The 15,477-nt window shown below is 40.6% G+C and overlaps 2 protein-coding genes across 3 annotated transcripts in view; both read left to right on the top strand.

Annotated features, from left to right (window-relative positions):
• The window catches only part of dkk3b (dickkopf WNT signaling pathway inhibitor 3b), an 18,659-nt gene extending 17,723 nt beyond the window's left edge, over positions 1-936 (top strand). Inside the window, exon 7 of the mRNA XM_079247508.1 lies at positions 1-936. This exon is cut by the window's left edge and continues 276 nt beyond it. The gene's annotated coding sequence lies outside the window, so the exon portion shown is untranslated.
• Positions 937-5,792: 4,856 nt separating this feature from the next.
• The window catches only part of far1 (fatty acyl CoA reductase 1), a 35,936-nt gene continuing 26,251 nt past the window's right edge, over positions 5,793-15,477 (top strand). Inside the window, exon 1 of one of the 2 annotated variants that reach the window (XM_079260597.1) lies at positions 5,793-5,889. The gene's annotated coding sequence lies outside the window, so the exon portion shown is untranslated. Of the gene's footprint in view, positions 5,890-6,213; positions 6,229-15,477 lie in introns of those variants that run through there. The other variant, XM_079260598.1, reaches the window with a different exon arrangement.

Here is a 15,477-nt window from a genome sequence, read left to right on the forward strand (position 1 = left end):
TAAGTCAGGATGGGCTTGATTTCTTATTTGCTTTCCCAAGTGACTTCAAACCCATGAACACTAGAGGGCAAAATTTTCTGTTTTTAAGGAAGTAAACTGGTAACCACAAATGAACAAAATATGCAGAATGAGGCTGATACCCACATGATCCTGTGTGGACTGATAAAGATCTGTGTCATGCAAAAAGCACAACTGCAAGAAACAAAAGGGTCTTTGGTTTGCACGCTCGTTTGTCTTCTGTGTTTTTCCACAGTTGTCCATTTAAAGTTTATATTTCAAGATCACAAGAGGACCACTGGGGAACAAAACTCAGTTTTAAACTGAGGATTTCGGCAATGAAAAGACTCAACGACTGTGTCATCTTAGATGTTGCAGAGAAAACATATAAGAGGTTGAATTAATTTACATGTGTGTAGAAAGAGGAAGCGGGAAGTTGCATTACAATAGATGTAAATACAATGATATGCAAGAAAATTATATTTACCAGTAAAGAGCAGGACTGTCACTGCTTTTATCAAAAACCAAATGACAATGCCACAATAATATAAGATTTTCTCAGTACGGAAGTAGTTTGTTTATCATGCAACAACTTGTTGTTACTTGCTAAGTATTGTGATGAAGAGATGAATCTTTAAGGTTTAATGAACTGCTGTTGTCTATTCTTGAAGGGATGAAGGTAATAAGTATTGAAGTCTTTTGGAAAGAGATAAGAAAAAAAATTGTTTTTGTTTTGTTTTTTTGTAAATCTTTGCTCATTTTGTAGAAACTACAAGTCTTCTTATTATCGCGCTTCTCCTAAATGAACTGTTGGACGATCCAGTCCAGATGTGTGTATTAGGGGTCTTTAACTACACCTCTTCTAAAGTTCGATTTACTCTCGCAAGGTGTCTGTGTCAGGTCAGTCATGGCGTTACTGTTGTATGCTCGCAGTCAATATGCCTCATCTAAATTAAATAATTAAAACAATAGGAAGTGAAAGTGTTTCTTGCAGTAACATGAAGTGATTGAAGGATCTACAAATCATGAAGAAATATTGTAAAGAATCTCAAATCTCTTTAGTCCAGAAGTGTTCTCGGAGTACCATACTTAAGTGCAGGGCCGGATTAAAAGTGCACAGGCCCCTGGGCCCAGAATGTTCCAAGGGACCCTCTCCCCACCGCAAAATTGTGAAAAGTAGGAATGATACACTGTGAAACTATATTTCTAACATCTCTCGGCCAATAGTACAAGTAGGAAAACACTGGACACTGTGGTGTAACTATCTGACTTTATGTACATTTTGTTTCATGTCCAAAATGCTGGTGTTTGCCCCACATGGGCTCCACATGGGCCCCAAGTGTGTATGGGCCCCTGGGCCTGTGCCCATAATGCCCATTGGATAATCTGGCCTTGCTTAAGTGGAAGTACTAAAGTATTCAACAGTTTTTGCTCAAGTTTATTTGGAATTTTCTACCCAAGTACTGGAAGTAAAAGTATAATTAGCCCACTGTGTTAAGTTTTTCAAGACAGTTAAGATTACATAAAATATTATGATTTCAGATCTTTAGTTTGACATTAAAAATGTTTGGCTGCAGCACAGGGAGGGACGGGATTACATGTTAAGACATTTATCTTCATCCGCAACTTCAGGGCAACATTAAATGTGGCCAGTGGGCCACATATTAGAATTTCTTGTGTAAGAAAAGAAAAAAGGTGTTTTCATCTCTTAAAACACTGGGATTGATCTTTCTAAACAAAAAATGGGATCCCTTAGAGCTTCCCCCCTTCTCTTCCCTCTTACACTCAGTTTATTCCCTTCTTAAATATGACTACTCTATGCAGGTATGTCAGAAGTCTTTCATTTATCCTTAAAAGCAGTCAGTTTTCATAATTAAATGCATAAAGCCTCGCTCTTCCAGCCTCTCGCAGCTTACTGATGCTGGAATGGGTGTGTTCCACCTGATAGACAACTTGCAAACAGCTGGAAAAGATCTGAGTAAGTCCACGTTATCTGCTGACCAGGACAAGTATGTATCTAGCTGTTTGATGGAGTTTTGTGCCTTCAAACCCCACAAGTCATAAAAAAAAAGTCATCTTCATCAGGTGAGCTGGACTGACATCATGGGACTGCATTGAGGTGTCTTTAATTTGCTGTTTGATATGGCCCATTCCTGACAGTCTTGTATAATCAATAAAAATAGTTTAAACCAATTATGACAGTAACTGACCTCAACCAAGTCCTGTCCACGTGGTGTAGCATGATATGGAACTGGTAGCCATTGGTTTGGTGTAGAATGAAAAGGGTATAGACATGCTTGTTTTGCAGGACAAGCATAGTGTGTTTGAATTTTAAAAAATGCTCATAAAATGCAACCATACATAATTATTTCTTACCTATTCTGATAGTTTCATTTTCCTGTGTCCAATTGGTCTGGAAATTGGGAAACTGAATAGCAGCAGCTACCACCTCTGGGTCTTCCATATAGGGCCAAAGTGACCCTCAATACCCATTGGCAAGGCACCTAGTAGCTTGCAGTACTTCATAGGTAATTTGATCATGTGCAGCCTGATTTCCAGGACACTGACAGTTGTGAGCAGCCCCTCCATCTGGACATTGGTTTCATCTTGCAGGATGTTAGTTGCTTGGGTGACTGCAGTCATGGCAGTAGCACACCCCGTCAGGAATGCAAGTTCAGCTGGATTAAACCTGAGATGAAGAAAATAACAAATAAAAATAAGACAAAAAAACATCAATGGACTGGGTGACCATCCATCCATCCACAAGTACACAATATTTGAACTGACTTTGAGAGAACGCGCACCATATGAAACATTTTTAAAAACTTTAAACCTATACAAAAAACTCTCACTGCGGCCTTTCCTTGAGCAGTGGTCGTTAGGCTAAGAATGTAGTATGCACAACGCTGGTGCTTTGGGATCTGGAACCCCATCACCCTAATCCAAAAGTTAAAACACATCGACAAACTCTACCACCTCCTCATCTTTGTCTACTTCTTCTTGATCCTCTTCTTCTTGAAGTGAAGCACCAGCATTGTTGTTATTCAACAGAGACTTTGAAGGCTTTGATGAAGTTGGAGCCATTGTTGTTCTGACAATCTTCCCCCCAAATTTCAAATTCAGCATGTATATCAATAAGTGCATTTACCAGAAGGTCACAAGTATGAGATTCTCTTTATCTTTCACAGGCAAGGGCCAATGAGCATCTTTTTAAACGTTCAGGGTCCACCCATTGAGCTGTGACCGCGATGCAACTACGCCACTGCCTGCCACCTGGCAGACGGTGGTTGTTACAACATGGTCAACAGTTTTCATGGCATCACCAATCTTAATGTTCATCATACGTTTGGTAGAATCATCAATCATATATGTGGGTGTGATTCTTGTCATTATTGTGTCATTTGGAACCAGGTCTAACATGAAAAGTTTCTCGCTCTACAATGTTGAAAGGCTGAAGTCCTTACACAACTTACTTCTTGATCGCCTTGTCAATGGATCGCTGAGATTTTGCGGTCCATTCATTCATTTTAATGCCGCTTAGTTCATTTAAGGGATGCAGGAAAGCTGAAGGTAGCCAGTCCATCACAGGGCCAACACAGAAGGACACACAACCATTCACACTTACACTCGTTCTTAGGGAGGATTTAGAGTGACCAATTAAGCTAACATGCATGTCTTTGAAAGGTGGAGGAAACCGGAGTACCCGAAGTGAACCCCTGCAGATACGAGGAGAACAGAAAGTTCCGCTGTTCAAGCCTCCCCTAAGTCGGGGCTCAAACCAGCAACCTTCTTGTTGTGAGGCAACAGTGCTAACCCATCATGGTCCAGATCATTAATGTTTGATAAACATGCTTGGCTGGAGGGAAGGAAATAGCAGTTTTCATTTTCTTTCGCTTCGCAGATGGGAGTTCCTCATTTTTGCTCAAGTGACAATCATGCCTGCTTTAAAAAGAGACTAAATTAAATTAGTTTTACTATCACAAAATTATACCATGAGCAACAGTTCAGGTGAGAATGCAGTAAGTGCTGTGACACTATTGGTAAAAGCCATATGAATTCAATTAAATTTATTTATCCCATATAATCCCAACAATAATGATAATAAAAAACAGGCAATCCCTATCGGGCTTTTGGCCAGTGCATTTCCATGTTTATCTCTTATGTGTTAGAAACAGAAGTCATCATGCATTACACAATACATGGGCAAGGTTTTTTCTTTGTTGTTTGTTGCAACAAATATGAGAAACCATGTTCCATGTTTCCCCTCAGAAAGACCAAGTTGCCAAGTAGTCACACAGGAAAAAAGAGAAATGGTAATCGGTAATCTTTATATAGTCAAATCACGGCCATATAAATTATAACTAAATGTAATTGTTATGTGCCTAAAGACTCATTGTAGGTCACTCAAGGTGACCTACACATATTGGGAAATCCAGAGGGAAATGGGTCCATAATCAACCAGTGCCATTCAGAAAGTGTGGGCTTTTTCTGGGAAGTCCATTAAGTCATAATGTTTTTCCTCGCACAGTAAGTCAAAACATTAAACAACTTTCTGTGGTGCGTATTGTTGATAAGCAAACTTGGGAGATCAAGGAAAAGTGGCACTGGTTCAAACTCCAACTCTGTTTTAATATCACCTCAATTTCATGCAATATTACCCTCCAATATGCTCTTATAACAGGGCATGGCCATAAGCAGTGTGTTAGACATCCAAGTTTACTTTGCATTTATTACATGATTCAGAAATATCAGCTTTAAATTTTAAAAATCTTGAACGGCGAGGGAATTAATAGCTGTTTTCAACAACGAAAACCTCTGAATTAGTCAGCAGGATTGTGTTTTTTTTTTAAATTAATTAAATAATTTATTTATTTTACTATATATACCTTAATCTAAAAGAAGATAACTAAATCACAGCTTGAATTGTTGTATTTGTGCAAAATCTGGTCAAATGTCATAAGTTTTTTGTACTAGAGTGTAAACATTTATTTCTGCTGTTAAGTTGGCCTTTTTTTTGTTCTTTTTTTTCACATGGGAGTCTATGGGGATTTGGTGTTTTGGAAACCCTAGTGGATGAGGGGAGGACTGTAATACTGTAATTTTTTTTTTTTTTACTTCCGCGTAGATTCACTTTTAACCACCGGAAGTTGCAGCTTGGTCCTATTTCAACAGAATGAATGATAAACTGTAGTTGCTTGGTTTTAACTTTATTAAACAACAGACACAACAGCCAGCCCCAGCCACACTCAATATACTCCCCCAGCAACATGCAACAACAAACATTATACTTGAAACAGTTTTAAAAGTTTTTTTTTTTTTTTTTTTAAACCAAAAAACCCTCAAAGGATATGCTTCTCTTCAACCTATTTCACTCACTGAACCAACCTCTTTCAGCCCTCCATTGGGGTTGATAGGCATGTGAGGTATGTATAAATTACGAAAATCGCTCATTAGGTGCAGTCAGTCTAGGGTATGGCAAGCTTTTGGGACATATCAGAGCGGTTTAAAAACTAATCGTTCATATTCATATTGCCAAAACCAGAGGGGCTCGTTTGATATGATCTCCTGCCCAAAACTTTTCAAACCATCAATGTAGAGATGCAGACTGAGCTCTGTCCGCAATTGCGCCTCCTTTTGCCCCGTTTTTAACGATTGATTAGTCAAAACGTGACAGAATGAAAGACGGAGTGAGGCGTCTTGTTTTTCTACCTATCTGTGGCGGAGACCGCTGTCCGTTGACGTCACGGCGGTTAATTTATTCCGCTGGCTTCCTGCTGAGTCTCTCCACTCCGTCGCTTCTAGCTGTAACACGCTGCCACTCCGCCTCCCCACAGCCAACGCCACATTCCCAACTTCTCGAGCCGGGCGGGGGGGAACCGTCGACATTTTTGGGTAAGTACGCACCACTATATCGCCTCTATACGCCCTCAACGGGAACGCTCATTGCCGGGTTTCAACGCGCGGTCTGCCGGTGCCACAGGCTGCTCAACGTGGAGGAAAAGATGCACCAAGAGGAGGGAGGCTTGACTGAAACATTACGCCTCTTGAGGAAATACGCACATAACGTGGACCAAGTTGGACTTTCTTGTGTGTCCACGCTGCTTCCACGGAGCTCTTAGGGGTGTTTTAGCACCTCTTTCTCTGCCAGTTTGTTTAATCACTTAAATGAGGAAGATGAGCCACTCGCGAGGCGCAGGAGGCTCTTCTAATGTGTCGCAAGGCTTTGCAGAGGTGCATTACTTTTAATTTACCCCCCTCAAAGCTTTGAAGTAATCACATTACGGGCTGTCAAAGCCAGACACTGGTCGGTGTGGTTGTAATCGTCGTCCACTGTGCAAATGAGCAGAAACTGGTGGTAATGGTAATGATGTTGGACAGCTGTGTGTAATGAGAATCACGCGATCTGCTGTCTGGTTTACCCCCGTCTTTATTTTTCCTGCTCATAGTAATCTCATCTAATGCCAGTCTTCCTTAAATCTCAGACATTATTTGAAGTGTTCAGAGATCATATTGGTTAAGAGGGTGACTGTGACGATCCTGGTCGGATGTTTTAAGATCTAATTTTTTTCTTAAATGATCCACCAAACTGCAAAAGTCTGGAGCCACGTCTGCTTAAAAGGAACATTTTCTTCTGTTTTTGTTGTTTTTAATGGTCCTTTAATTCTCTGGATTTTGTAAAGGCATTTACAACTTTGTTTGATATTTGGCTATCAGAACTATGTTTGTTTTGTTCATTTAGACACTTCACAGCAACCTATGAATCATTCAAGCATAGAAGTGGTACTTAAGTCAAAGGATAAATCCATTTTGTCTATACATACCACACAATTTGGCATAGAAACCACTTTAAATAGCGTTTATGTGAACCTCATTAGCAGCCAAAGATATATGTGGTTCAGTTTGAGTACATCAGTGCAAAATGCCTAAGATAACGTTTTGACGGACACAGAGCAGTAATTTTGCACCAACAACTTGGTTTATAGAGAGCCTAAAAACATTGTATATCAACATGGTGTCCTTAAAGAAGGGGTGGCAAACCCCAGTCCTCGGGGGCCGGTATCTGCCAGAGTTTTTGTTTGGTGTTTTTTTTTTTGTTTTTTTTTTCCCTCTACCAGCACAGTTGATCATAGCTGATTTAAATTAAATGGATTCAGCAGCTTCTTGTCAACCTATGTATGAATTTCGGTCAGGTGTGTTGGAGCATAGAGACGACACAACCCTGCAGGATACTAGAGTTTGACACCTGTGCCTTTAAAAGATTTTGAAAAACATCAGGACTAAGAAGACTATAGAAGTTAAATGTTGTCCGAAAGTGATGCCCTTAGAAAATAGTAAGATGCAAAATCCAGCAAAGACCTGACCCAGGACCTGACATGCATCTGGAAATTCGTTTGGCTGAAGTGTCCTTAGATATGGTTTCAGTGAAAGGAGGGGCTGTCTGGGAGCCACTTTTTAATGGAGAGAAAAGCTTGAGGTATGCAAAAAATGGAAGAGAAGAAAAGGAGGGTTGCTTGAGGGTTTGCTCAAGACTTGTACAGGCCAATATCGTGACCTTAAACTACTTTTTAAGGTTGAATTTGGGAGGGGGGAAACACAAGTCACATTGAGTTTGAACAGGAGTCTGTTTTGTTACAGTAAGACTGATGCTGTTTTATGAAATGACCGGCTCAGCCTGCTGATCTCATGACCTTCCTCATTAGGGCTATTTGAACTGTAATGCAAGTCAGCACAAGCCACGTGGAAAGCTGTAGTATTGTCACACCAACCATGAGCAGGGGGTAGACGTCTGTCGTCTATCACGGATCATTTTAGGGTTTTGGTAGACTCCTGCATTAAAGTTGATTCTGTTTACAAACTGTTATAGCTCGGCCACAGATGTATAATTTACGCATCATAATGCATTAATTATTCAGAATGAGCATCAGGGATCAACTTGCTGCCTGACTGTAAGCTGCTTTACCTGCACATGTCCATTTTTAGATAAAAATTTAAGTTTATTACACAGATAAGATGTCTTTCTTTTCTGATCATCTTTCAAGGACAACCAGGTCCTGCATTCAGGGAATACTGTAGAGGGAAAGCTTATTATACCACATGTCTTTTGTCCCAATTCTATTTTTTTTTTCTCAGTGATGTGCACACAAGTATAGTGACTTAAAGAGGGCATTGGTGTGTATTGAGATATTTTCCTGAGGAATTTTCAGGACAAGGCAGCATGAGGAAAGTGAGTCTTGCTTAACTTGTGCTAATGAGTTCTGCATCTTTCACTACGTCACAGTGATTCTTTTCAAATGAAGATGGTCACCTTTCAAATCCAGGTGCAGATTACATAAAGCAACTTAACTTTTTCCTCCTTCAGGGACATTTATACTTCCTTGAGCCTTCACACTTTCATGTGTCTTTTATGTTGCCACAGTTAGGTCAGTTTTGTGGGCAGAGCTGAGTTCACCTCAGTGTGTGATGGCAGTAAAACACTCCTATAAAGCTGTTTACACTGTCAGAAGTAGGAAATAAATATTTTTCTCTTGTTCTCCAACTTTTTCTGCCTCATCATCTTCCTGTCCCTCCTCTTCTCTGGTATGTTCCTTTTGCTGGTTGTGTGTCAGCTACATAACTCACTACTACCCCTGCAATTCCCAGTGGTAAAGTGGGTAAGATAACCTTATTGGTAAATTATGTTTGCTTTACTACATTTTTAATGACAAAATGATTACGTTACTGGTTGCTACCAAGCGGCAACCTCCGGTGGTTAAAAGTGAAGCCTATGCTGAAGGGCATACAGTTGCAGTTCCCCTCTCATCCACTAGGGGCTCAAAAACAGGGCAAATTCCTGTAGACCCCCATGTTAAATAAAACCAACTTCACAACAGAAATAAACATGTTTACAGCCTGGTTCAAAAATCCGTTTTCAGTTTATAGGTCAGGTCTACCTTCATGACAACTGTGGGGGGGTGAATTTTTTCTAACTGGCCCGTTTTAAAAGTACCGGTAATTTAATTTAGAAATCTGGCATATTTAGGGGCGTATCCTTTTGATTGACAGGTACCCAATCTCCCGCTTCAAGTCAGACGAATGTTGAACAACAGCAGTTTTTAGTTGGTTAACAACATGACTTGGCTTTAGGTCGCTTACCTCAGTTAGCTGGTTAGCTCCTATTATGACCAGGTTAGCTCTTAGCTACAGGCAGCTTGCAGTTCGCTCAATGTCGATCATCCACCATGACGCTCACAGCCCCCCCTCACAGCTCTACCTCTTTGCCCATATTGGTATTTTCCGGGTGAGACGACACGTATGCCCCTGCCAAGATGGTGATGGTAGGAACTGCCCACCGAGCTTCAATTCAGCTCTTCAGAAATCTATGGGTGACGTCACGGAGGCTCCGTTCATCTTTTTATATACAGTCTATGGTTGCTACCAGCAACGGGATATTAACAGACTAGTCATTTTGGAAGTGCACCATGGCTGACTTGCCAAAGAAACCAAAGAACAGTATTGGGTGATGCAAGGAAAAAGAATTTTCTGAACTTTACACGTAGGACTGAAAAAGCACTGAATCCAGCTCAAATTGGTCAACTGCTCCAAGGTTTTGCAGTGTTTGTGGTTGTTGCAGGGTAAAATGCACAATTTTGCTTCATCTTTGTGGAAAAATTGCAGACTAGTTGTAGTTTTTATGATGCTGCATTGATGCATTTTCTAGTGATGGTTTGTGGTAGAAAAATCTGAAGAAATGACGTTTGTATTCTGCTGTAGTCTAGTTTGTAAGCCTGGGCTGAATTGGACCATCCTGTTGGCATAAAACACACAACGGATGCAGAAGAAAGTCTATTAACTGATAAGGAACAAAAGCTTAATGTGTTTTTGATGAAATCCTCACTAGTCTGACAATTTTTTTGTTCATGGTTCAGGCAAAAATCACCAAAGAGCCAGTACTTCATTGTGCATTATGAGCCATTCCACTTTAGCACAACAGTAATTCCCTTTCTGGAAAGGAATCATTGAGCGTGACCAGTTTCACTCCTCGTCTAAAGAAACCAACTTCTACATCACAACAAATTAGTTGTTACTAAGCAACAAGCAGCCGGCTTCACCAAGCAAAGCCTTTGCAGGAGCCACTTTTAGCTTTCTAACACCTTAACGTTGTGAGACTGTGCCAACATGGCGACTCTCCAGTCTCACTTCTCCCATGTGACTGTGGCCTTAAAGTGTAACATAAACCTGGTGGAAGGCCTCAGTGTTTAATATCTTTATTATAATTAACACTTGATTTTGGAAAGAGAGGGGGAAAAAAACAACTTAAATTCAGCATATAAAACTGTTTTTAAGAACAGATCAGGACTCTTGAAGCGGATTTCCTGCTCAGTGGGATAGAATTACAAATTATAAAAGCAGATAAACTGCAAAAGTAATCGATTAAACAAAGCAGTCGTATTTTCCCACCACTGTGAAAAATCCCTACTGAGGAAAACTACATGGCTGTGTGGGTTTAGAATGACACAGTGCAGTGTGAACTCTGGGGTTATGGGCCTGCATGTGACCTCTTGGTTGCTTTTTCTTTTGATGATCATGTTGAACAGAACAGAGCTAAATCAAGCATTGCACACAGAGCTCCATCATCCTCACCGTGAATGATGGTGAGGTTTGCCACATACATGAAATTAAGAATAAAATGAAAGTTAACTTTTTTTCTTTTCTTGCAAGATGATAAACTGAAGATGGTGTGTAACTTCTAAGTGTAAAGGTTGGGGGGTTTTGTGCTGCATGAGGGCAGATCTCTAAAGAGACTATCTAAGCGTCCAGTTTTGGGCTTCATTCCTCTGCAAGATTTCAGACAAATGTATCTCATCCACCTGTTGTTCTGTTAAGTATCCATTAATTTTGAGTTTGGTGAGATAAAGCAAGAAAGGCTCTAAAACCTGCAGCGCTAGATTCGGAGAACTCTGCATCAAAGCTGGGGTAGGTAATGTTGGAGCTAGCAAGATGTGAAAGTAGCATCCTGTCTTGGCTCCTCCCCCTCTGGTTTTGCTCCTTGCGTGATCCAAGACTTTTTTTTTCTTACCTCCGCCAAGGAGGTTATGTTTTTACCGCCATTTATGGTTGTCTTTGTGTCCAAGATAACTCAAAGTGATGGATGGATTTTTTAGGAAATTATCAGGAGTTGTTGGAAATGTGAAAAGGAAGAAATGATTTAATTTTTGTGGTGATACCGATCACTGTTTGGACCCAGGAAAATTTTAAAGGCCTTGGCGGAGGTTTGTGCTCTCAAAGTGCTTGTTTTTTATTCACAGCTTTTTCCACCAACGATTTTCTCTTTCTGTTCTGTGTTTCTGTTTTCAAGCAACATGGCAAGAAAGAACACAAACTGCTGGAGGAGGTCCACCTTTCTCCTCTTTTTATTATTCAAGGAAGCATGTCATACCTCTGTGACATTATCTATCGCTATCTGCCTTCATAACCCTACTTATACCTCTCCCTGGCCTCGGAGGCTGGCACCCTGCAGGTTTTAGAGGTTTCCCTGCTGCAACACACCTGACTTAGGCTTGTATGGAGGTTGATATCAAGCTCTCCACAAGTCATTTATTCATTCATTCATTCATTTTCTGAACCGCTTTATCCAATTCAGGGTCGCGGGGAAGCTGGAGCCTATCCCAGCTGGCTTTGGGCGACAGGCAGGGTACACCCTGGACAGCTCGCCAGTCCATCGCAGGGCGCCCTCCACAAGTCTGCAAACTGATTTGGGTCAAGTCAGAAATGTTTAAAACCTGGAGGCCACTGGGCCTTGTTTACCAGGACTGAGGATTCCTGCTTTTATAGGGATGTTTATAAAGCAAGATAGACATGGTGTTTCTGTCTGTGTGTGTTCTGGCAGGTTTTATCACAGTGGTGACTATCAGCTTGGACCTCAGCCTGTGTAGGCTTCTGTGTTTATAGAGACATGTATTGGGATAATGTGCTACTTTTCCACTCTGCTAAATTGTGTGTTTTGAACATGACTGTGATTCAGCTTGTGTTTTTAGTTTCTGTAGTACTGATGTAGCAAAGGCTCACTTTTACCGTATGAAAAATCATGCAGGTCAATTTCATAAAAATAACCTGAGTGATTGCTGTGCACCCAATGACTGAATCAGCAACCTGCTGTCTTTTTACATTTTGCAGAGTTTAATTCGATTTGGTTGCCAAACAGCTGCTCACTGCTTCATAAGATTGCTTTTGGGACCGGTGGAGCAAACGGAGCCATTTCAGTGAATAATTATATGAATTATTTTTTACTTGCAACCAGAATGTTGTATGTATGCAAGGAGAGCCCTACTATTCTAATAAACCCTGGAAGTATAAATTGGTATGCAAGTGTTCATAAAATTGCATCATGAGGATAATTTTCTAACATTTCTATTGGGGCTGCTCGATTATTACAAAAATTGTAATCTATTATTTTGACTGAAATTGAGATCTCGATTATTTAACCCAATTATCCAGTATTTTTAAACAACGCTGCACATTGTGGTGTTCTCCACTCTGTGTTGTGCATTATAACCATCTAATGCACGGTTCCGAGTTGTTTAATCCGCATTTATCACTTGTATAGGAACTACTATACGTTGGCCTCGATGTACATTTTATGCCAAACAACCGCTGTCAGGCTGCAGCGTGTTTCTCTCATTCACCTGTCAAGACAGCTGATCTGAACCGGCTGATTAACACGTTGCTATGGTAATGCCCCGTAACGAAGCGATATTACTGTGTTTAACTCGCCAAACTACGTGTGCGTTTATAGGAAAATAATGCAGCCAGTTCTCACTGACAGTGGTATAAACTGTTTAGGTGAACTCCCACAACCTACTGCAGATCTTCTACAATGACCTGCAGCCGGAGCCGACTGAGACTGGCCGCCTGGGAGTGCTTTAGGACGGGAGAGGCTCCCGCTGCTCCTTCCTTACAGTAACTGCAGAACAATATGTGCCTTCAAGTCAGTCGCCAAAACACCAGAAAAGTCTCTAATAACTCCAGTAAAAGTTGCTAGATTTGTCGCTAGTCGCTTTTAACAAAAAAAAGTCGGCAGATTTAGCGAGAAAGTCGCCAAGTTGACAAGTGTCTGAATGAAACTAAAGCAGCTGTGGGAGGAGTTTACAGCACAGCGCTGCAATGCCAGAGACGCTCGATTAGCAACTGAAGACAGCAGGAGAGGAAACTGCAAAGAGAAAAATAATCGCGCCCTTTTATTCTTATGATCCTTGAAAACCCAGATTGTAATTGAGATTAAAATCCGATTAATCGCCCAGCCCTAATTTGTACCATAGTCTACTCTGGCGCAGGTATTTTTAAAGGGTAAAGATGATGCTGCCTGCTACTAAGACAAGTGTAATGAAAAGCATAAATATTTTGTTGCAAAGGTCTTTTGTGTCCCCTCTGTTGGAGAGGGAGCTGCTGCCGTTATTTGGGGTCCAGTCTGACAGGCACTCAGCTGGATGCTGCTGCTTGGCACAAAATGTGATGCAGCAAATGCTTCAACTGCAGACGGGATCCACAGAGAGCTGTTCCTCGCCTCGATCCACAAGTCACAAAGCCCACGCAGTCATAGTAGGGCTGTTGTCATAGCAGCATAAAATACTCTATTAATGTTCCTTTTTTCTCTCATAATTGATGTTTACTGGATATTTTAATCTGTGTAGGAGCAGAAGCAGTTACTGCAGAATTCACTGGCAGCATTTAGGTTTTTGGTTTTTTTAATTTTTTTATTTAGCTTTAGTCTAGTGGTGATGCATGGGGTTTTTGTTCAGGTTTTTCAAACCGTCACAGTGGTAACAAATCCAACTATCAGTGAGCAAGTGGCCTGAAAAAAGGGAAGTATCTGGTGTGGATGCAATGCCTTGCAAAGAGTTCAGTTTTAAAGAAGTTTCATACTGAGGTGTGTTACTTCACCTGGCACTGCAAAGCAGAGAAACTGGTTTAACTGTAACTCTATGGGACATGACGCATGTGTTAGAGGTATTGTGTGTGTTTTCTAGAGGGCTGCCAAACACAGTTTTAGCCAAATACATTAGTCTTAAAACAAGTTTGTAACAAAATAGTACATGGAGAACAACAAAACGATCCCAGGCATCGGCTGCTTCACGCAAAAGCTGAATTATTTCTGTTGCTGCAGATGCTTATCAATACGTTTCTGCATTGTTTTATCTGATACTGCTTTGCATGGGGTCATGCTACAGATATGAAAGATTGACATTCATACAAAGCTGCTTGAAATGTTTTACATGAAGTGTTGCGGCGTTTTGTACACATGGAGTAGTAGTCTGAGGAAAAGGGCAAATCAGTGACATTATTGTGGCTGTTTAAGGAGCTTATGTCACTAAAGCGGCTTCACCTTCTTTAGTTATGAGTAGAGTGGAGTAAACAGGTCAAGAAAGGCCTGAGGGGGCAGGAAGTTTTGAATTGTGCAAGTCAGTGCATGGTGTATTGAAGTCTAAGGACATGCAGCGCTTCAGTCAAGTAGATGGCTTTTAAGATTTATCCTGTGGCACACAGGAAAGCAGTGCAGGAGTTTCAGTACAGCTCTAATGTGCTCTGCCGCCTTAGTGTTAATGAGGACAGAGAGCTGTGAAGAGACCATTACCGTAATGGATCCTGTTGGAAATGAATGCATGAGTTTCTCTTCTCCTAACTTGTATGGAAATGTCAGTTTCTGGTGTCTTTCAGAGGGGTTTCTCTTTCTGTGACTGTGACTTCTCTCCCATTTCAGTGTTCGTCAAACCAGACAGAAACAAATAAAAGATGCAGAAATGGCCTAAATGGAAACTGATGTTCAGGAATGTGGAAATTGATCCAAGAATTTTCATTACTGTGATATTTTCATGACTGAAATGACTCCAGACTGATGTTGTTTACTGCACAGCAGCATTAACATGGCATACCTAAAATAAATGTTCATCTTCACAACTACTAGAGCTGTATGTACAATCTTACTTTAAAAAGAAGACTTGTATGTAGTACGACAGAAGTATCAGACTGAAGACTGTGTTGTGTTACTGTGTCAGAGTAAATCACCTGGAACTTAGTTGGAAAAGTGAATGGTTATCCTCAAAAAAAAAACAAAAAACTCAAAAGCACCACTTTCAGTGGCCCGCAGAGGACACAGTCCAGTTAATCACTGAATTAACGCCTGATGAGGAACTGTGCAGAAAAAATATGAACTTGAGCAGTTTTATAGATGTTTTACTAAAGGAGCCAGCATTGAACCCGTTGCCCAGCATTGACTATAAACATCTGTCGTTGGTCAGGTGAATCAAACCCCAAATTCACCTTTTTTAGCAAAAAATAAACAAACAAACAAAAAAAAAAAACGTATGATGTTGTAGATAGTAGTATATCATAGGATGAGTAAACGCATTACTGTAAAACCCCTTCATCGTCATGGAAACTACCAGAATCTTCATGATTAGTTTAAACAAAGACAGTCAGAAGGAAACACATTACTTGAGGTTAAAT

Source organism: Telmatherina bonti (genome assembly GCF_933228915.1).
Source record: "Telmatherina bonti genome assembly, chromosome: 2".
Taxonomy (NCBI): Eukaryota; Metazoa; Chordata; class Actinopteri; order Atheriniformes; family Telmatherinidae; genus Telmatherina; species Telmatherina bonti.